This window comes from Schistocerca americana, chromosome 4 (assembly GCF_021461395.2).
Source record: "Schistocerca americana isolate TAMUIC-IGC-003095 chromosome 4, iqSchAmer2.1, whole genome shotgun sequence".
Lineage (NCBI taxonomy): Eukaryota > Metazoa > Arthropoda > Insecta > Orthoptera > Acrididae > Schistocerca > Schistocerca americana.
The window spans coordinates 451,093,405-451,116,300 of record NC_060122.1 but is presented as its reverse complement, the minus strand read 5'-3'; positions in this window follow the sequence as shown (position 1 = coordinate 451,116,300).

Below are 22,896 nucleotides of genomic sequence, written 5' to 3'. Positions count from 1 at the left end.
TGCCGTTTTCCTGTGTGCGTTTCTGCAACAGATGAGCTTGCATATGTGGACATAAACCACGTGGAAAACCATAGTAAGCTATATAATAATGTAAAGAATGCTCTAAGAAACTTAAAATTCTAGTGGATAAAAACACTCGCTAAGAATTGCAGAAATGCTCCCACGAGTGATTAAACAATAATAAGAATGAAACTTCTTGGCAAATTAAAACTGACTGCCGGACCGAGACTCGAACTCGCTACCTTCGTCTTTCGCTGGCAGGTACTGTACCAACTTAGCTCCCTAAGCACGACTCACGAACCGTCCTCACAGCTTTACTTCCGCCAGTACGTCATCTCCTACCTTAGATTAGTTGTTTTCACAATAGGCGGACCTCAACCCGATAATTTACCTGCAAACACGGTTGTTGTTAGAGCTTTAATTTTAGATGATGATGACAGTATGATATGTTCCATTATTTCTGGAGGTAAGAGATGGGATTAAGATTTTTCTTAGAAACATATGTGCCGAGACAGTCTGTTTCCACGTTACAGGGAAGACGAAAGCGGCACACGTTTTAAACTCTCCCACCAACATTGATTTTTCTTACTTAATGAAGTAAAAAAAAATTGCTTTGTATGCTGACCACAACGTTCGTTGTACAAACTGTATCAACGCAATAAGTCGACACTCTGTTAAAAATATGTAGCGGATATTAGTTTATCCATGATGGCTTGAGAACACCGAAGATGTTCTTGTAAAAATCACTGAAGAAAAACCTGCAACCAGCCACATCTTTTGAAAGAAATATATATTTCGCCGTAACTAGTCTGGGGACAGTGCGCATCGTCAGAAGACAGAGAGGATTTCCCTTATAAATTTCGCCTTCAAGTAATTGTGGTTTACAAAAACTGATGCATCACAGGCAAGGTCTGTACCTTATTGAATAGCATGTGCTACTCACTTGTACCCAGCTCGTAGTTTACAACGTAGGCAAAAGCTTTGCTGTGTAGCAGTACTGTTGTTCTAGAAGTTCTCTTTCATGTATTTAGGGGTCACTTTTTCTGCTAGACACTTCTTGGTAAATGCAATGAATAAAATAACTTCGTTGTCAGATATCGAAAACTACAGTTAATAAAAGAAATCCGTTTTATTGCATTTAACAAAAGGTTTCTAGAAGAAAAAGTGAATCCAAAATATATCTAAGTGAACATCAAGAACAACAGAACAGCTGTACAGCCCACAAAGCTATTGCTTTCGGTGAGAAACACGATCTCAGTACATGCAGAAAGAGCTTCCCAACTGCCTATATTGAAAATTCATCAAGTTGGCGCCTATGCAGAGTTTCAAAAAACAAAATTATAATGTTATTTGTTTGATTTCATACATATTTGTAAAACATGTAACACTTAGGGTGACGAGCGGCGTTATCCAAAGCCAGCCCGCCCTTCATCAGAAGTAAAGTAACAAGAAAGAGGAAAAAAACATGTCTGGTTGAAGTGCTGCGAGAGGAAACTATAAGGCCACGGGTCTGAGTGCCTGAAGAAATCAGTGAGATATTGTTCGGGATCATGTAAACGCTAACTCGTCTGGAAAACCGCAAAATGCGATTGAAAGACAGTAAAGAGTCAAACAAGGTTTTAACAGATCGTGTTTAGATGTTTGTAAGCTTGTGAGATATCTCTGATAATAACATATGATTAAAAATACTTATTTATCATCCAAACATATCTAGCCACTTCAAAAATTGTAGAAGATTAGTCTTCTATGTAGAATTGCCATGTGTACTACGATCTGTGTATTTATAAAACAATCACATAATGTTAAGAACAATAATACAATCTGAGACACTTTTTTCGATAATTCTAAGTTTTGCAATGTGGTAACTGAAAATAAGAAAAAGAATCTAAAGCTATTTAGGAAAAGAAGATAAAGACGAAACATTTTGTTACATAATGTAGAAAATCGGACTACAAACATCTTTTGCTAATTAAATCCGATACTGTTTCAAGTTGACAAAGTATTCTGAAAGTTGTAACTAACTTACTGTTTTAAATGGAGCGTGCATTATGAGGAAACGTGCGTTAAGATGTGATAGTGTAGACATCTTTGGAGGAGAAACGTCACTTCAGTGCGTCTTCTATTCTTGATGGTTTCCAATATACGGTTGTTTCTCAGGAATCTGAATTAAGAGGTCTCTTAATTTCTTGCTGTCTCTGGTTGCCAATTTTTCTTAACAGATCATATCCAAACGCCCCAAAAATACGACTTGTATGAATAGTATGACTCAAATTAATCATCAAAGAGTCTGTATATATTGCTAACATTTGATGGGAATATGTCAGTTCAACCCGTAGAGAAGTAATATAGCTTGAATCGTTCGTGTAACACATTAGTAGTGCACATTTGGTTAGAAATACTGTCATAAATCTGTGAGACAGCAAATATTTTATTCTTGAACGATTCAATGATTGTAACGAAGTATTCAAGGTTTTATAAGTAAAGAGAATGTATGGGAGTCTGTGTCTCCCATATCCTGCACGAACGACCATGAACACTTCTGTTTCTCGGTTTCCGGTTTAATATTTATTTTTGGAAAATAACATTTAATACGTCAGAAATTGTAGGAAATATTTCTGCGCTTGTCAGTGAACTCGAAGTTACATCTGTGTGTAAACCTTAAAAAGGTCATAAAAGCGAATAAAACTTTGTTACCGACTTAGAGAGCTGTATAAACATTTCAGCAACTATGATTTATGTGTAGCGTGTGTTTTACGCTGGCAGTTTCTTTGATGATAGTGTAACTGGTCATGGAACACCAGTCTACTATCTAAAATAATTTCTTTAGAGTCCGCTTGACAGGAATATAGCATAAAAGCATGCTCCGTTCTTTCTGTCACGGAGTGATCTTTCATTATCCTGTGACATGCAAGCATATGTGACTGACTCCACATTTCCCAAATATTTTTCTCATATTTCTCTCATTTGTTTCTGTTATTTAACTATCATATTTAGGCTGAAAATAATGGGAAGATGAGTACTTAAATATTTTAATGATCTGTATTTTCCTGTGCTTTCCCAAGACGTGTCTGGTCAAAATCGTTCGCGTTAGAAACAAAACCTAACGCCGGGTTCGAAAGATAATTCCGGTCTTCAGATTTAGTCTAAGAAACTGTTTTCAATTGTGCGCAAATTTTGTTACTTCAACATTCTTGTGTTGCCGTAAAACTAATATTCAAAAAACTATTCTAAAATTGGTGCAGCGGCATAAATTTAGTTAGCAGTTAAAAATTCAATTGTTTATAATTTAATGCCAAGCGGTTCGAATTTGAAGTCCCTCGTCACGTGTACATCTTAAAAAGGCTGCATTAATAGTGTATTAAGCTACCATGTGAATTTACGCAAGTGAGACACTGTGATTGTGAATAATACGGTTGTTATTGAAACTTCCTGACAGATTAAAATCAGCGCACACTCCGCCGCGGAGTGAAATATACTCTGGAATACAGTTTGTATTGTTTGTTTGTTCGTTCATCTGTTTCTCTCTCCCGTTCTATAAATACGTGCGTCTGTGTGCGCGCGCATGTGTTAATCTTATGACTGGTATCATTCTGTTATAATCACCTTTTTTATTTTTACGGCTACAAAATAACTAATAAATTTTCTGTCGGCTTGTTCAGTAACTCTTCAGAGACGTTATACTGAGCTTCTGATCGTATGTGACCTACGGAATTGAACATCTTGCCTAACTTTCGGCACAGTATCCTGTACTGTCCGTTTGAGAATAACGGTGTAGCATCTACAAAAAAATTCTAATTTAGGTCTTTTATTTCAACGGGAATGCGAATGTGGTTTGTTGGAAAGGTATGTAAGGTATTTAGTGTTTAAAGAGTATTTGTTTTTTTTTGTGTTCGAACAAAAGTACGGAATGGGAGAATCACCGCCATGTAAAATGTATTACTAATACGCATTACCTGATACAGAGTCCGCCTCCTTAGCTGGGTGGTAAAGTGCTCACCTCCCATGCAAGTGGGCAAGGGTTCGACTCCCGGCCGGGTTGGGGATTTTCTCCACTCGGGGACTGGGTGTTGTGTTGCCCTCCTCATCATTTTATCCTCATCACCGGCGCACAAGTCGCCCAATGTGGCGTCGACTGAAATAAGACTTGCACTTGGCGGCCGCACTTCCCCGACTGGGGATTCCTGGCCAAAGATACCATACGCTCATTTCATTTTTTTTTTTACTGAAATAACGTGTTCGTTTCAGGATAATACACAAAGGGGCGAGTATTAAGCAGTACCAGACATTGGTATGTAAAGAGCATAATAACACGACGTCACTGACCATGTTGTCTTCTATGAAGGGAGGACACACTAGTTTGCGACATACCATTCTCATAGCTCCACTCCTTAAGTAACTGCGCTTTGTAAACTGACAGTAGAGCTCCCCCAGACTTGACACGCAATCTATGACCTCTCTGAGGCAATGAAGAAGGAAAGAAACGACACTAGAACTTAACGACCCGTCGACCATAAAGTCGCCAGAGACAAGTCACAAGGTCTGATTGGACAAGACTCGAGAGGGATATTTGGCGTGTCCTTTTTTTAGGAACTGCTCGGCATCAATGTACAATTTAGCTAAATCAGAGTACATTATGGTGAGGCAAGTGTTGCACACATTTCAAAATAATGTGTGAAGTCATGGCTTCCATTTTTTCTTAGACTTATGTTGGGTCTGGAATTATCCCTCTTTGGAAATGGGAAATTAATTTTAATCTGTAACTGCTTCGTATTACGATGTTTTGTGTGTGTGTGTGTGTGTGTGTGTGTGTGTGTGTGTGTGTGTGTGTGTGTTTGTGTGTGTGTTTGCGTGGCGCTAAAAAGACTTGTGCAAAAAGCAATTATTTCATTTGCTGACACATGCACTTCCAGCAAACTCCGCTTTTCCTTATTTCTTTTTTTCCGGTGAAATAGCGGTTTGCATATCGGGGGGCATTTCTCACCCGTAGAAGACTTCTTGCATCAAATATACTCCCTAATTCGAGAAAACATTCTGCGTAAGCGAATCATCTTCTGTGGGGAAACACGAAGAAGAGAAGCGACGCATTTGAAGTGTGGTATTACAGATGAATGCTGAAGTGGTTGTGGACTAATAACGCTCTGCAGAATCGGAAAAGAAAGGGACATGTGGAAAACGAGCAGTACGGTAGGACATTTGTTAGCAGGGAATCACTTTCATGAACTAGGCGAAGCCGTATATGGCAGAAAATGGGGAGAAATTTGTGGAATATGTGGAACAAATAACTGAGGTGTTGAAGGTAGGTGCTACTCTGATACGAAGAGGCTCGCATAAAAGAGGTCAGTAGACTAATCACCTCCTCCCTCCCTCACTTCCGCCTTGCCACAAGAGAGATAGTGCTACCATAGATGTTAGATGAGCTCGTTATCAGGACTATCTCATTTACGTACCGCCTAGCTTTCTACATCTACATCTACATCCATACTCCGCAAGCCATCTGACGGTGTGTGGCGGAGGGTACCTTGAGTACCTCTATCGGTCCTCCCTTCTATTCCAGTCTCGTATTGTTCGTGAAAAGAAGGATTGTCGGTGTGCCTCTGTGTGGGCTCTAATCTCTCTGATTTTATCCTCATGGTCTCTTCGCGAGATATACGTAGGAGGGAGCAATATACTGCTTGACTCCTCGGTGAAGGTATGTTCTCGAAACTTCACCAAAAGCTCGTACCGAGCTACTGAACGTCTCTCCTGCAGAGTCTTCCACTGGAGTTTATCTACCATCTCCGTAACGCTTTCGCGATTACTAAATGATCCTTTAACGAAGGGCGCTGCTCTCCGTTGGATCTTCTCTATCTATTCTATCAACCCTATCTGGTACGGATCCCACACTGCTGAGCAGTATTCAAGCAGCGGGCGAACAAACGTACTGTAACCTACTTCCTTTGTTTTCGGATTGCATTTCCTTCATATGAATCTCAGTCTGGCATCTGCTTTACCGACGATCTACTTTATAAGATCATTCCATTTTAAATCACTCCTAATGCGTACTCCCAGATAATTTATGGCATTAACTGCTTCCAGTTGCTGACCTGCTATATTGTAGCTAAATGATAAGGGATCTTTCTGTCTATGTATTCGCAGCACAACACACTTGTCTACATTGAGATTCAATTGCATTTCGGGAGGATGTGCCATATCAGCAAAGAATACAAAAGTGGTTCACGCAAGATGGGCACCAGCACATTTTCACGGTAGTGTGCGTGACTGACGTTGATATTTCACGACCACTGGATTGGTAGGGGATTCCCCGCATTGAGTTGAGTGTAAATGCTACTCTGAGATGATTGGCGTAAATGAGTAGACTGCATCAGACTAGTCAAAATGTTGACAAAAAATAAAAAGATAGGGCAGCGAAGCTCATTTTAAAGACGCAACGGTCGAGTTTGTTGCCTATTTTTCTCCTTCCGAGCTATTTTCCGCCTTAAGCGTGTTCATCGCCCACGTAACAATAGATTCTACATTTCTCTATTTTACTTTCCTTCTTCCTCAACAACGTTGAACTGTTAGGTCCGCTTCCTTGGAAGTATCCTGTTTCTTCTTCTGCTATTTTGTTTGTAGCACCTTTGATTTTAGTTCGACTTTCCTTTGCTCCTTCCTCACCTTTTTTTGTAGTTTGTGCTGCCTTCTCTCCCATTGTTCTCATTTCTTCTTTTCTTATTCTTTCTGAAATCCAGCACTTCACTTTGTATGCTTTCTTCTGTGTTATGCTCATCTGCATCATGAATAATGGAAGACCGCTAATTATGACAGCTACTGGTAGCCCTTTAGAGTTTTTCACTGCTTTATATATCTATTATCCCCCACAATATGGTCAATTTAGTATCAAGTTCTGTCTCCAGGAGATATCCACGTAAAGTGCCGTCTTTTGTGGTTTGGAAATCATATATTTGCTACAAATGTTTCCTTTTCCTGACAAAATTAAATTAATCTTTCCCCCTCTCTTTCCATCTTCTCAATCCATATTTTCCCACAATTCTTACTTCACAGCCTCTCGTATCACAGTATTCCAATTTGCCTCTTCAATCTTGCAGCAATCTTTCTGCAGTAGAACTTTAATACGTTCGTATATACGCTCTATTACTTCTCCTTCTTAACCATTTGCCAACAATGAGAACGTATGTCTCTCACGATAGGTTATCAGAGAACTAATGGGAATTTGCTGCATGTTACCACTATGTATCAATGTCCCCTGATAAAGAAAAGACTGCTAATGTGCTAATGGTTTGCAGAATTCTTACACTTATAGACTGCATCTGCTCTCAAGTTTTATTGTTGACCCTCGTCTCCGTATTGTCGCAACGAGTTAGCTCGCGCCTATATATAGATAACCCAATTAGCAGATTTGCAAAGCGGGCTACCGTCGCACCTTCCTGGGAACATCCTGTCAACGGATTGGACGCAGCTATTGACATTTGCCACGCACAAACGAAGCTCATATTCCTCATTTGTAATGTGAGTTACAAACTTAGGGAGTTGCTGTATCCACGGATGTTTCTCTGTAGTGTTACAGTTTTTGCGCAGTCCTCTTCTGAAGAGGCGGAGGTACTTGCGAATAACCTTGCGTGCCCTACCTCTCACCGTATTGGAAATCGATATATTCGTTTCATAATGCTACTTCTGGATATGATATTAACTAAAATAACCATATATTATTATCTTTGAAAGAAATGGTCCTTAAAGGATTAAGGGAAACTGGTATTTACATGCTGAATTATAACACTTTCGGTATCGTTCTAATTCCGAGAACAATGAATCCATGTTTTTCATACAAACGGTCGAGTCACATTAATGTGAGTACCACCTACGTTCGACGTCGACATGCAGTAACCACCCACAGACGGTAGGTGGCAGCATTAGGAGTGGAGGGTATATAAGCGTAGCAGGGGGGACGTGAAAAACAGCGCAGTCGTTGTCGTAATGCGGAAACGGAACGATTTATCTGAGGCCCATTAGGCCATCATCACTGCCTTCCGGGCAAAAGATATAAGCATTTCCGAAATGGCCAAGTCTGTAAACTGTTTGCGTGACTCTGTGGTTAAAGTATACTGCGCAAGGCATAATGGGGCTAAGCAAAACCGGCGCCGAGGGAAATGTGGTGCACCACGCGCCATAGATGACAGGGGTGAAGGACGGCTGCGGAGATGTGTTGTTGAGCAACTGACCGCCCAGGTAAACTAAGGGGCTACCAACAGTGTCTCCTCAACGGTTGTCCAACGAACATTGCTGCGTATGAGCCTCCGCAGCAAACGACTGGTCAAGCACCCATGCTGACTGCTGTTATAGGCGGCGAAGACTGGAACTTGCAGGCCAGTGCCGCAGCTGGGCGTCCACAGAGTGGCGAAACGTAGCCTTTTCAGATGAATCACGTTTTATGCTGCATCGCACAGATGGCCGTTGGCGTGTACGGCAAGGAACAGCTGAAAGCAGACACCCTGAATGTGTTATGGTCTGGGGAATGTTTTCGTGGCACTCCGTCGGTGATCTCGTCGTTCTGAAAGGCACAATGGATCAGCACAAGTATGAATCTATTCTTGGAGAGCATGTCCACCTGTACATGCAGCTTTTCTCACGGCACGATGGTATCTAACCAGCACAATGCAACGTGTCACAGCGTATGTGCGTAGTTCAGCGAGCACCACGATGAGTTTAACGTAGTCTCCTGGTCATCAAACTTGCCGAATTTAAATCCAATCGAGAATCTGTGGGCCCACCTCAATCGGGCTGTTGGCGCCTTGGATGCTCGACGGAGAAACCTAGCGTAGCTGACACGGCACTGGAGCCTGAATGGTTCCATATCCCAGTCGGTACCTTTCACAAGCTCATTGACTCTGCACATTTCGCAGTGGTCCTTGCAATAAAAGATCGTTATTCAGACTTTTGTAGGTGGTCACATTAACGTGACTGGGCAGTACTTGTACTCTGTCTGCTACTTTAATTCGTACTACAACCCTGTAGCCATGTTTTTCTCTGCCAGAGTAATAAAATTGTGACGTCTTCACTCCTGATTTTATCTTTTCCATCGAACCTAACCTTCTGAACTTTATCTCCTCCTAATGTTATCCATCTGCTGTTGTTGTTGTGGTCTTCAGTCCAGAGACTGGTTTGATGCAGCTCTCCATGCTACTCCATGCTACTCTATCTGCAAACTTCATCTCCCAGTACCTACTGCAGCGTACATCCTTCTGAATCTGATTAGTGTATTCATCTCTTGGTCTCCCTCTACGATTTTTACCCTTCACGCTGCCCTCCAGTACTAAATTTGTGAACCCTTGATGCCTCAGAACACGTCCTACCAACCGATCCCTTCTTCTAGTCAAGTTGTGCCCCAATTCTATTCAATACCTCCTCATTAGTTATGTGATCTACCCATCTAATCTTCAGCATTCTTCTGTAGCACCACATATCGAAAGCTTCTATACTCTTCTTGTCTAAACTATTTATCGTCCATGTTTCACTTCCATACATGGCTACACCCCATAAAAATACTTTCAGAAACGACTTCCTGAGACTTAAATCAATACTCGATGTTAACAAATTTCTCTTCTTCAGAAACGCTTTCCTTGCCATTGCCAGTCTACATTTTATATCCTCTCTACTTCGACCATCATCAGTTATTTTGCTCCCCAAATAGCAAAACTCCTTTACTACTTTAAGTGTCTCATTTCCTAATCTAATTCCCTCAGCATCACCCGATTTAATTCGACTACATTCCATTATCCTCGTTTTGTTTTTGTTGATTATCATCTTATACCCTCCTTTCAAGACACTGTCCATTCCGTTCAACTGCTCTTCCAAGTCCTTTGCTGTCTCTGGCAGAACTACAATGTCATCGGCGAACCTCAGAGTTTTTATTTCTTCTCCATGGATTTTAATACCTACTCCGAACTTTTCTTTTGTTTCCTTTACTGCTTGCTCAATATACAGGTTGAATAACATCGGGGACAGGCTACAACCCTGTCTCACTCCCTTCCCAACCACTGCTTCCCTTTCGTGCCCCTCGACTCTTATAACTCCCATCTGGTTTCTGTACAAAATGTAAATAGCCTTTCGCTCCCTGTATTTTACCCCTGCCACCTTCAGGATTTGAAATAGAGTATTTCCGTCAACATTGTCAAAAGCTTTCTCTAAGTCTACAAATGCTAGAAATGTAGGTTTGCCTTTCCTTAATCTGGCTTCTAAGATAAGTCGTAGGGTCAGTATTGCCTCACGTGTTCCAACATTTCTACGGAATCCAAACTGATCTTCCCCGAGGTCAGCTTCTACCAGTTTTTCCATTCGCCTGTAAAGAATTCGCGTTAGTATTTTGCAGCTGTGACTTATCAAACTGATACATCTAGTAGCTCTAAACAGACATCTATAAAACTGCTTTAGCCGCTTGTATCCGGAATTGGCTTCTTTCTTTAGTCGCATCTTCTAATGATTCCGGTAATATCGAAGTACCATCTGCGAATGCCAGACAGTCTGCCTTAATTACTTTTTCCTTGCTTTCCAGTCGTATTCCGCCCACTTCTTTCATATTTCGGCGCCATTTCGTTACCACCTTAGCGGAACACATAGCTGAACTTATATACCTCCTGGAGGGCTGTTCCTAGTGCTGTGTTGGCAATTTTCATCGCCGACTTGCTGAACACACACACACAGACACACACACACACACACACACACACACACACACACACACACTGTATTTCAAATTTTCTAGCCTTTGTTCTGTCACGCTAGATTTCCCGCACGTGCTGTAGGCATCCTCTCAAACAACACTGTTTCGACGTTAAAAAAAGGCCAGAAGGGACTTTTTGTGTTTAACGGGAGAGAAAAATGCGTAGAGGGGAGTGTGAGTTTGCGAGGTGGCGGTGGTGAATGGCAAACACGTCGGTGTAGTCCGGTGGCGCGTATTGATCTGTGTGGAGTAGACGGACCGCCACGGACTGCCGGTGACTCTATATACAACGGCGGGTCGCACGCGCCGGTTTTACTGAGCCGTGAACTGGAGTCAGAGAAATGCAGGCGCCGCCTCCTGCGTGATACGAATCCACAAAGCGGCCTCGCCGGCAACCAGCGCTGGTAGTCAGAAATGGACAAACGAGACGAGGGCGCTTCTCTTCACTCCCTACCGGTGACTCTCCAAGGGGGGTTTAACCGCCAGGTTATCCTGCATCAGGCTGTACCAAACATATACTGGAATTAATGGGGTGTTTTCAGGTATACGGCCGACCTGATTTCGTTTCATGTAAAATACTCTCACGACAATATGTTTAGACTGAATTCGAAGTTCTAAGAAAAAGAGATTAAATTACCTGAGATTTGCTGATGATTATTCTATTTGCAAATAATACAGAGTAACTTAAAGTACAAGGCAACCCTGGGTTCGGTGTGGGGCGGCGGAGGGGTGAAGTGGACTGCGGTAGTCATCGTGGGGTTGTGGACCACTGCGGCTGCGGCGGGGACGGAGCCTCTCCGTTGTTTATAGGTCCCCGGTTACCATACACTACAATACAAAAGTACAAGGCGAGAAAAAAAGGAATTTACAATGGAATGGTACAGAAACTTATTGGGATAACTTCTAGAATCAGTAGATGTGTGATTTTGTAGCAAACAACGCCTAGTTTCACATAAAAGTGTCAAGGGGCATTTTGGTTCCATGTGACTACTATTAGCGATGCGGTAAACATCTTACCGGTAATCAATTTCTTCCCACACTCGTTGCAGCAAATTGGGCGTAACTTGTGCAACGGCAGTTTAGATTAGATTTTTCAGGTCTGCTAATTTGCTTGGTTGGGCGAGGAACATACACACGGACTTTGTTGCAAAGTTCGTTTTGTGAAAGAAAAACACACAGGGTGCACGCTCCGCACCAGTGAAAGTAGACATTTTAACAGTGCACTACGCTGACCTTCTGGTGGCGGAATCGTGTACTGATGTACTTCATGAATCAATCTTGAGATTGTTTGCTAGAAAATGACACATTTTTCGATTCTGTAAGCTAGCTCAATAAATTTCGATATCATTCCAAAATCGTTAAGTCCTTTTTCACTCAACCTGTATTAGTTAGCCACTTTGCGTTAGTCCGCTCTCAAGTTGAATGAATGAATGAATGCACACCGGACAGAAATACTTGTGTTAGAAGTACACAACTCCAAAGGGTCGTAGAATATGTCTATCTGGGCCAACTAGCAAACATGTGAAGCAGAAGTATAAACTGAGGTGGGAAGTTCACGGCACATATTCTTCAGTTTTAAAGTCTAAGATATCAGCTGTGCCGAAGAAAACAGTTTTTGACCAATGTAAGAGGGCCGTCCTGAAAGTAAAGGACGATTGCTCCCCACGCCCGGCACCTATCGCAAGCGTGCCAGTTAGCTTCTTTTGCCGCGCAGGATTAGCCGAGCGGTCTAACGCGCTGCAGACGTGGACTGTGCGGCTGGTCCCGGCGGAGGTTCGAGTACTCCGTCGGGCATGGGTGTGTATGTTTGTCCTTAGGATAATTTAGGTTAAGTAGTGTTTAAGCTTAGGGTCTGTTGACCTTAGCAGTTAAGTCCCATAAGATTTCACACACATTTTTAGCTCCTTTTCCCGCCATTTTTTTAGCTCCTTTTCCCGCCTCAGAGGGAGCCGAGTTGCGTTGCCGAGTGATCAAGCCTCTTTGTTCTGAAAGCTTTCGAAATGGTGGTATCCAGCAATAATCCCGCCAATTGCGAAGTGTACTGCGTCATTCGAATTCTGAATCCACAAAATGTTTGGCCTATCAAAATTTATAGACAAGTAAAGAGTGCTTATGGTGATAGTGCAATGAACGGATCTTCATGAGGAAATGGTGCATCGTGTTTAAACAAGGAAGAACCAGTGTGCACGATGAAGATCGGACTGGGAGCCTATCAGACAATACATCAGTACGAACACAGCAAGAACTGTCGACGCTTTACGTGGCATCAAGAGATTTTCACTTATTCCAGAGATTAAGAGAATTTTTGGGTGAAAACAGTTTTCACACAATGGAGACCTCAAACAAGCTGTGACTTTGGCGGTAGAGGAGTACAATATGGGAACTCAAGCTGTGGCAACTATATTGAAAACTACAGTAATGTATCGTGACTTCGTAAATAAGTTTTGTTTTAATATCTTCTGTTTTTGTTTAGTTATGATAAAACGTTCTTTATTTTCTGGACGACTCTCTCGTACAACTAGTAATAACTAATAGCTTTGAGGCGTGAACGTCAAATGAATTCATTTTTTGGAAATTCATAGGAGCTCAAAGAGGAATGGAAAAATGAATGTTGGCTGCAAAAAAGAAAAAAAATTAAGCAGTTTCTATTGGATGTACAATAAAGATTCGTGACGATAGAAAAAGTAAATGCATCTAAATCTACGTGATTATGCAGCAATTCACAATTAAGTACATAGAAGAGCTACTACCCTACCGCACCACTCTCGAACAGCGCGAGGGAGAAACGAACACTTAAATCTTTCTGTGCAAACTCTGATTTCTCTTACTTTATTATGATAATCTTTTCTCCCTATGTAGGTAGTCCCCAACAAAATATTTTTACACTGTGAGGAGGAAGTTGGTGACTGAAATTTCATGAGACGATTTTGTCGCAATAAAAACGCATTTGTTTTAATGAATGGCACTCCAATTCACGTATCATCTCTGCGGCACTCTCTCCCCTATTTCGCGATAATACAAAAGAAACTGCCCTTCTTTGAACTTCTTCGATGTCCTCCGTCAGTCCTATCTGATGCGGATCGCACATTGCACAGTACTCCAGGAGAGGACGTAAAAGAGTGGAGTAGGCAGTCTCTTTAGTAGACCTGTTGCATTTTCTAAATGTTCTGTCAATAAATCTCAGTCCTTAATTTGCTTCCTCCACAACGTTACCTATGTGATCGTTCCAGTTTAAGTTGTTCGTAATTGTAATCTCTAAGTATCTAGTTGAGTTTTCAGCCTTTAGATTTGTGTGATTTATCGTGTAACTGAAATTTAGCCGGTTCCTTTTTGTACTCATGTGGAGCACTTCACACTTTTCATTATTTAGAGTCAACTGCCACTTTCCGCACCATTCGGATACCTAGTCTAAATCATTTTGTAATGGGTTTGATCATCTGATGACTTTGTAAGGTAGTAAATGACAGTATCATCTGCAAACAATCTAAGAGAAAGCTGCTCACATTGTCTCCTAAATCGTTTATGTACATCAGGAACAACAGAGAGCCTATAACACTTACTTGGGGAACGGCAGACACTACTTTTGTTTCACTCGATGACTTCCCGTCAGTTATGACGAACTGTGACCTTTCTGACAGGAAATTACGAATCCAGTCACACAACTGAGACAAAACTCCATATGCACGCAGTTTAATGAAAAGTCGCTTGTGAGGAACGATATCAAAATCCTTCTGGAAATCTTAAAATGTGGAATTTATTTGGTATCTCCTGTCTATAACACTCATTACTTCTTGAGAATAAAGAGGTAGCTGCTTTTCAGATGAATGATATTTTATGAAACCGTGTTGGCTCTTTGTCAATAAATCATTTTCTTCGAGGGAATTCATAATGGTCGAACATAGTATAGGAGTATGTTTCAAAATTCTATTGCAAACCTACGTTAGTGATGTGGGTCCATAATTCAATGCATTACTCTTATTTCCTTTCTTGACCATTCGTATGACTTGTGCAACTTTCCAGTCCCTAGGTACGATCTTTCGATGAGCGAGCGGTTGTATATGACTGCTAAGCATGGGGCTATTGTATCACCATACTCTGAAAGGAAACTGACTGTGATACAGTCGGGAAAGGAGGCTTTGACTTCATTAAGTGATTTAAGCTTCTTCGCTACACTGAGGATGTCAACTTCTAAGTTACTCATGATGGCAGTTGTTCTTGATTCAGTTTCTGGATTATTAACTTCGTCTTCTTTGGTGAAGGATTTTCGGAAAATCGTATTCAGTAACCTCGAAATGGCAGTGGGCTGCTCATGTTACACGAAGAACGAGTGACATATCGTGAGAATGTATACTAGTTTGGAGCCTAATTTAACATAAAAGACCGAGGGGACAGAGACTTACGAAAACCGCGTTCAATTGGGTACGGGAAGCTCAAGTTCGGCAGAAGCGGAAGAACCCATCGGGACTCCATGTTGCACACCGAACCAAGGAGGCCGCATCACCAAGTGATCGAACTGGCTCATAACGATAATGACTTAGATGACAAGTCAGCTCGTCTTATTCAGGTGCTCCGAGCTGTGCTGTTATGAGTACTCGCTGCCTGGGTTCGAACCACACTGTGAAGTAAGGTTTTAGAACATATACTGTATTCGAACATTATGAAGTACCTCGAAGAAAACGATTTATTGACATATAGTCAGCACGGATTCAGAAAATATCGTTCTTGTGAAACACAACTAGCTCTTTATACTCATGAAGTAATAAATGCTATCGACAGGGGCTGTCAAATTGATTCCATATTTTTAGATTTCCAGAAGGCTTTCGACACCGTTCCTCACAAGCGTCTTCTAATCGAACAGCGTGCCTACGAAGTATCGCCTGCGACTGGATTCGTGATTTCCTGTCAGTAAGGTCACAGTTCGTACTAATAGACGGAAAGTCATCGAGTAAAACAGAAGTAAATCCGGCGTCCCCCAAGGAAGTGTTATAGGCCCTCTATTGTTCCTGATTTATATTAACGACATAGGAGACAATCTGAGTGGCTGTCTTAGATTGTTTGCAGATGATGCTGTCATTTACCGTCTTGTAAAGTCATCAGATGATCAAAACGACTTGCAAAATGATTTAGATAAGATATCTGTATGGTGCGAAAAGTGGCAATTGAGCCTGAATAAAGAAAAGTGCGAAGTTATTCACATGAGTACTAAAAGAAATCAGCTAAATTTCGATTACACGATAAGTCACACAAATCTGAGGGCTGTAAATTCAACCAAATACTTAGGGATTACAATTACAAGTAACCTAAATAGGAACGATCACATAGATAATATTGTGGGTAGAACAAACCAAAGACTGCGATTCATTGGCAGAACACTTAGAAGGCGCAACAGGTCTACCAAAGAGACTGCTTACACTACGCTTGTCCACCCTATTCTGGACTACTGCTGTGCGGTGTGGGATCCGCATCAGTTGGGACTGACGGATGACATCAAAAAAGTTCAGAGCAGGGCAGCTTGTTTTGTATTATCGCGAAATAGGGGAGATAGTGTCACAGACATGATACGTGGATTGGAGTGGCAATCATTAAAACAAAGGCGTTTTTCGTTGCGACGGGATCTTCTAATAAAATTTCAATCACCAGTTTTCTCCTCCGTTTGCGAAAACATTCTGTTGGCACCCATCTACATAGTGAGAAATAATCATCATGATAAAATAAGAGAAATCAGGGCTCGCGCGGAAAAATTTAAGTACTCGTTTTTCCCGCGTGCCTTTCGAGAGTGTAACGGTCGAGAGACAGCATGAAGGTGGTTCACTGAAACCTCTGCCAGGCACTTTATTGTTAATAGCAGAGTAATCACGTAGATGTAGATGTAGATTCTTGGTGCCGCGAAGCTTTGTATAGACGGCTTTGACTTCCGATACCCTCTACTCCCTTTTATACTCATTTGTTTTCATAGTTCCCACTGATATCCCGTGAAACGCACAGTTCGCGGTACCTGAACAAGACGAGTGGGTCGGTCTTCGAAATATTGTGCATAATGCGGAATCAACAACTCGGCTGTACACTGTAAAGCACGCCACTAACCTGAGATACCACCTTTACAACCATACTTCACCTCCGTATTCCGTACAGGAACCTTTTCCCGGGAATGATAAGTCCAGTTTTCTTCGGGTGAAATGCGTTTCGGGCGGCCAGTTGTTCAACAGTTACACGTCTATTCACCAACACACACCTCCGCAGCCGTCGTTCACCCGGTCAATTATGGTCCGTGGTGCCCACAGCCGCCTCAGCGCCAGTTTTGAATAGTGCCATTTTGTCATACACGGTATACTTTAACAACGGCGGCACTCGAACTGTTTACATACAAACTTAGCCGTCTCGGAAATGCTTCCATCGTTTATAAAAATTCTATTGTTTGGTTACTATTTCTCTTTTAGTGCGTCTTTTTTCATAGCGTCAATAATAAGCTACACTTTTGAAAAGTTGATGCCGTTATGGTCGTAAGATAAATCGCTCCGTTTCCACATTACGAAAACAACTGCACTGTTTTCCGCATCCCAGAAACACGCCTTATATACCCTCTGCTGCTCGGGCTGCTACCTGTTGTCTGTGAGTGATTATTACACGTTGACGTTGAACAGAGGTGATGGTCACATTAATGTGGCTGGACCGTGCATTATGGTTCTGCAAGCGGGGAAAAGGGGGAAAAGGGGGAAAAGGAGATAATCAACTGCTGCCAAAAACAGTGCAGCACCCAAAAGACATGGTCGATGTCAATGTAACAGCTTACATGTAGACACCATCGGCGTGTATTAAGGCGATTTGAGCTGCAGGTTTCTATAACAGGTGGGACGGCCACAAAAGAGTATTAGATGTTGATTGGTCACTGCGACGTTGCGTATTCGTGTGAGACAGCGTTATCAGTACCTGACATAGTTTGAAATGGGCCTCAGTGTAGATCTCTGGTTGGCTGGTTGCTCGACTCGTGCAATATTTAGATTCGTGAGGCATTGAGATATGACAGTCGCTCTGTGTTACGCTACGTAGGAACGTGAGGGGAAGCATACTCGTCGTCAAGGCTCCGGTCGACCAAGCCTGACACCACACGGGAGGACCACCGTATTGTGCAACGTACACACCGTAATTCCTTAACATCTGCGCCTGCCATCCGAGAACAAGTGATGGACTGCCTGCAGCATTCTGTGTCATCCCGCATCTCTGGTCGGAGACTAGCTGCAACCGTAGTAGGGAATTACAGTCCCATTCTTACGCTTCCGTCAACACCACTACACAAATCGCTGTGTTAAGAGTGGTGTCGTGACCAGGAAGTATGGGTTGCTGACAAATGGCGTCCCCTTGTGTTCAGTGGAGAATCGCGGCTCTGCATTACCCTGGACAGACATCGTCGGCGAGTATGGTGGTGACCTGGGAAGATGACCCATCCTTCCAATGTTTTGGAGACGCACAGCAGTGTTACTCCTAGCGTTGTGGTGTGAGGAGCCGTCGCGTATGATTTCATATCATGATTGGCAGTGATTGAGGGAACGTGTTACCTCTCTTTCGACAGTATTTTGGTGCCATTTTGCAACAAGAGAATGCTCGTTCATTCATGGAACGTGAATTCACGAACTGTGTGCGTGATGTTCCCCCAGTGTTCATAAAGATCCGTAGATCTGTCTTCTATATAATATATGTGGGACAAGTTCGGACGTTAACTCCGTTCCATTGCCAGTATGGAGGATGTCAGGATCCATTTACAGCAATTGTGGCATGGCTTGCCCCACGACAGGATACGACGACGTCATGGTACACTTCCCAACCCGAATCAGTGCATGCATCGAGACCAGAGGGGCGTGCAGCATCATACTGATAAATAGGGTCATACTGCCAAGTTCGCTGTCAGATAGACTCGATTTTGTAATCACTGAAACGGCATCACATACCCTCTCAACGTGTGAAGTTTCACTATGCTTCCTTCTCCCGTTCTGGGTACTTCGCATTTTTTGTCAGGCGTTTGCAACGAAAATCATCGACGCAAAAGGTGGTCGTGGAATATATGAATCGCTTTCTGCAGAAAGGCAACTAGTCCGGAATTTTTAAAGTTATATTTTTTGATGGTATTGACTCTGAGTGGATTTTTGCATTATTTATCGCAAAAAGGAGCCCTGTTTGCACGAAAACACGGGTCTGGCAACGCCGTCAATTTTCCGTGTACTGCACACACAGTCCGGGACATGTTGGTGGCGGCGCTACAAGGCTAATTTGCGAACTTCCCTTAACGGAAAATGGCAGTTATCGTCTATCATAAAGGTGAGGGAGGAAAGGACTCAAATAAAATGAGTACAATCTTGAACTGGGATATCGAAAATCAGGACGACAAGGACGCAAAAATTTTATACATGTTAGGGGATAATTGCGTTGGCCACAACAAGAATAATACCCTTCTTTGGATGATGAAGGCGCTGTATGAGATCTAAACATTCAATGAATTTAAAGTTATTTTGCCCATTAGAGGTCGCTCGTTCAAGGCGAATGATAGAAGCTTCGGGATAATTAGAAGAACGCTGAAGAAGGAGCGGGTGACGTTGTTGAACTCATTAAATATTCGTCAAAAATCGATAACATGTTTTCAGGTGCTCAAATGAAGGTGGTTTCTGTCATCGGCCACAGTTCCCGTCGGCCTACATTCAAAAAAAGAACCTGCCTCGGCGATGATCCGTATGGTAAAGTTGTTCCTGGACTTCTGAAACAGGTTCTCACATTTGAAAATACCATGAGGCGACCTTTCTGCTGAAAATCTGTACATTGTTTTCAACAAGAATATTGCTGGCTTGATGATGGGCAATTTTTAGGTTGAGAAAATCTGTACAACTTTCGGAACTATGTTGAAAGAAAGCTTACGTACCTGTACTGCCTGTAAATAATCATAAAACAGATAACATCAAGAAATCTTTGGTCTCCGTCCGTCAAAACGATGTCCAGTTTTGAAATTCAGACACACGATGGCCGACAACAACGGCATCTCGTGATGTAGATGAAGGTAATTGCGAGAGTGGTTTGAAAAGTTCTCGGAATCACTACGAGAGGTCGGCGCTGGCACAACGATTTGTTCACGAGATATTCATTGTACTGTTGCCTGTAAACACGTGCCACGTCAGTGCTCTTGGAAGAGAGATGTGATGGTGTCGTGTCTCTGTTGTTGTTCCCTCGTAGTGATTTGCGAAGATGGAAAAAATGGAGATTCGAGCAGTGATTAAGTACTTTGTAAAGACAGGTATGAAGACAAAGGGCATTTAAGACGATTTCCAGAATACAGTGGGGGACTCTGCTCCATCATATTCAGCTGTTACCGAGTGGACAAATGAATTTAAATTTGGTCGGGAGAGCTTAGACGATGATCCACGCAGTGGTCGGTCAAGATGCCCAGAAATCATTGTAAAAGTGCACAAAATGGTCATGGAGGATAGTCAATTGAAAGCGTGTGCAATTTCTCACGCTTGCCAGATGTCATCTGAAAGAGTAAATCACATTTTAATTAGAAATGAAAAAAATTGTCCTCAAGATTGGTGCCGCGACTCTTGACGCTGGATCAAAAACGAATGAGAATGGACTTATCGGAACAATGTTTGGCCCATTTTAGGAGAAACGAACAAGGTGTTTTGCGCCGGTTTGTGACTACAGATGAAACTTGGGTGCATTACTACACCCCAGAGACAAAACAACAGTCAAAGCAGTGAAAAAAATGCTGATTCTCCGCCACAAAAGAAAGCAAAGACAATCCCTTCGCCGGAAAAGGTCATGGCATCAGTGTTCTGGGGTGCGAAGGGGATGCTGTTTGTAGATTATCTCCTCACTGGGCAAACCATTACTGGAGAATACTATGCTAACCTAGACCAATTGCAACAAAAGAGTCGCGAAAAAAGTCCAGGTTTAGCAAAGAAGAAAATCATCTTCCATCAAAACAATGCGCGGTCGCACACATATACCGTCGCCATGGCAAAATTACACGAACTAAGATATGTATTGTTGCCAGACCTGCGTTATTCACCTGATATGGCCTGTCAGACTTCCATCTCTTCCCAAAACTGAAAATTTTTCTCGGTGGACGAAGATTCACTTCAAACGAAGAAATTGATAGCCGGAGTTGACAACTATTTTGCAGGCCCGGAGGAAACTCATTTTCGAGACGGGATCAATGCATTGGAACATCGTTGGACCAAGCAAATTCATTAATCTATGAGGAGACCACACTGAAAAATAAAAAAAGTTCAGTGATGTAAGTACATTTCTTCTATTCCGTTCCGACAACTTTTCAAACCACCCTCGTAAGTAATGCAACCACACAAAATGTCAAATATTATTTAGAAATACGTAGCAATGTTTAATGCAATAAAAGACATTTATGTATACAATTCTACTTTAAAACAAGTAGCTTAACTCCAAAATTAATTTGAAAATCCTGTGTACTGAGAGAGGGAACACGGTGAACGCAAAGAAAAACGTCTCCCTCTTTCTCCTTACTCCATACTTGACATTTCCGTGTATATAATAAGCAAGTACACCTACATCAAGAAACCAGAAAATACGTCAGGAGATAAAGTGCATACACTGGTTTTATTCAGTTTTTCATCTCAACTGTAAAAGGGGAAATACGAACATGTTGGCTTTCTGTAGTAAGCGGTTCATACACTACTGGTCATTAAAATTGCTACACCAAGAAGAAAAGCAGATGATCAACGGGTATTCATTGGACAAATATATTATACTAGAGCTGACATGTGATTACATTTTCAGGCAATTTGTGTGCACAGATCCTGAGAAATTAGTATCCAGAACAACCACCTCTGCCCGTAATAACGGCCTTGATACGGCTGGGCATTGAGTCAAACAGAGATTGGATGGCGTGCACAGGTACAGCTGCCCATGCAGCTTCAACACGATATACAGTTCATCAAGAGTAGTGACTGGCGTATTGTGACGATCCAGTTGCTCGGCCACCATTTTCCAGACGTTTTCAATTAGAGAGATCTGAGAACGTGCTGGCCAGGGCAGCAGTCGAACATTTTCTGTATCCAGAAAGGCCCGTACAGGACCTGCAACATGCGGTCGTGCATTATCCTGATGAAATGTAGGGTTTCGTAGGGATCGAATGAAGGGTAGAGCCACGGGTCGTAACACATCTGAAATGTAACGTCCACTGTTCGCAGTGCAACCAATGGCACCCCATACCATCACGCCGGGTGATACGCCAGTATGGCGATGACGAACACACGCTACCAATGTGCATTCACCTCGATGTCGCCAAACACGGATGCGACCATCACGATGCTGTAAACAGAACCTGGATTTATCCGCAAAAATGACGTTTTGCCATTCTTGCACCCAGATTCGTCGTTGTGTACACCATCGCAGGCGATCCTGTCTGTGATGCAGCGTCAAGGGTAACCGCAGCCGTGGGTGGTCTCCGAGCTGATAGTCCATGCTGCTGCAAACGTCGCCGAACTGTTCGTGCAGATGGTTGTTGTCTTGCGATCCGTTACAGCCATGCGGGTAAAATGCCTGTCATCTCCACTGCCAGTGATACGAGGCAGTTGGGGTCCAGCACGGCGTTCCGTATTTCCCTCCTGAACCCACCGATTCCATATTGTGCTAACAGTCATAAGATCTCGACCAACGCAAGCAGCAACGTCGCGACACGATAAATCGCAATAGCGATACGCTACACTCCGACCATTATCAAAGTCGGAAACGTGATGGTACGCATTTCTCCCCTCATTCGAGGCATCACAACAACGTTTCACCAGACAACGTCGGTCAACTGCTGTTTGTGTATGAGAAACCGGTTGGAAACTTTCCTCAAGTCAGCACGTTATAGGTTTCGCCACCGGCGCCAACCTTGTGTGAATGCTCTGAAAAGCATCTTCTTCCTGTCGGTTAAATTTCGCGTCTGTAGCACGTCATCGTCGTGGCGTAGCAATTTTAATGGACAGTAGTGTATATAACTTCCATAGCGCTGTTGACAGTACAGTGTGAAAGATCCGCACTTGACTGCTTTTGTTTCTTGCGGATCCGCTGGCAGTTGGGCAGGACGCGAGTAAAGTCTTTGTCGCCGCTGTGCTGGCGACATTACGGTGAGTGGTGTTTGTAGGCGGCGCGGTGAGTTGGCTGCGCAGCGGGCACAA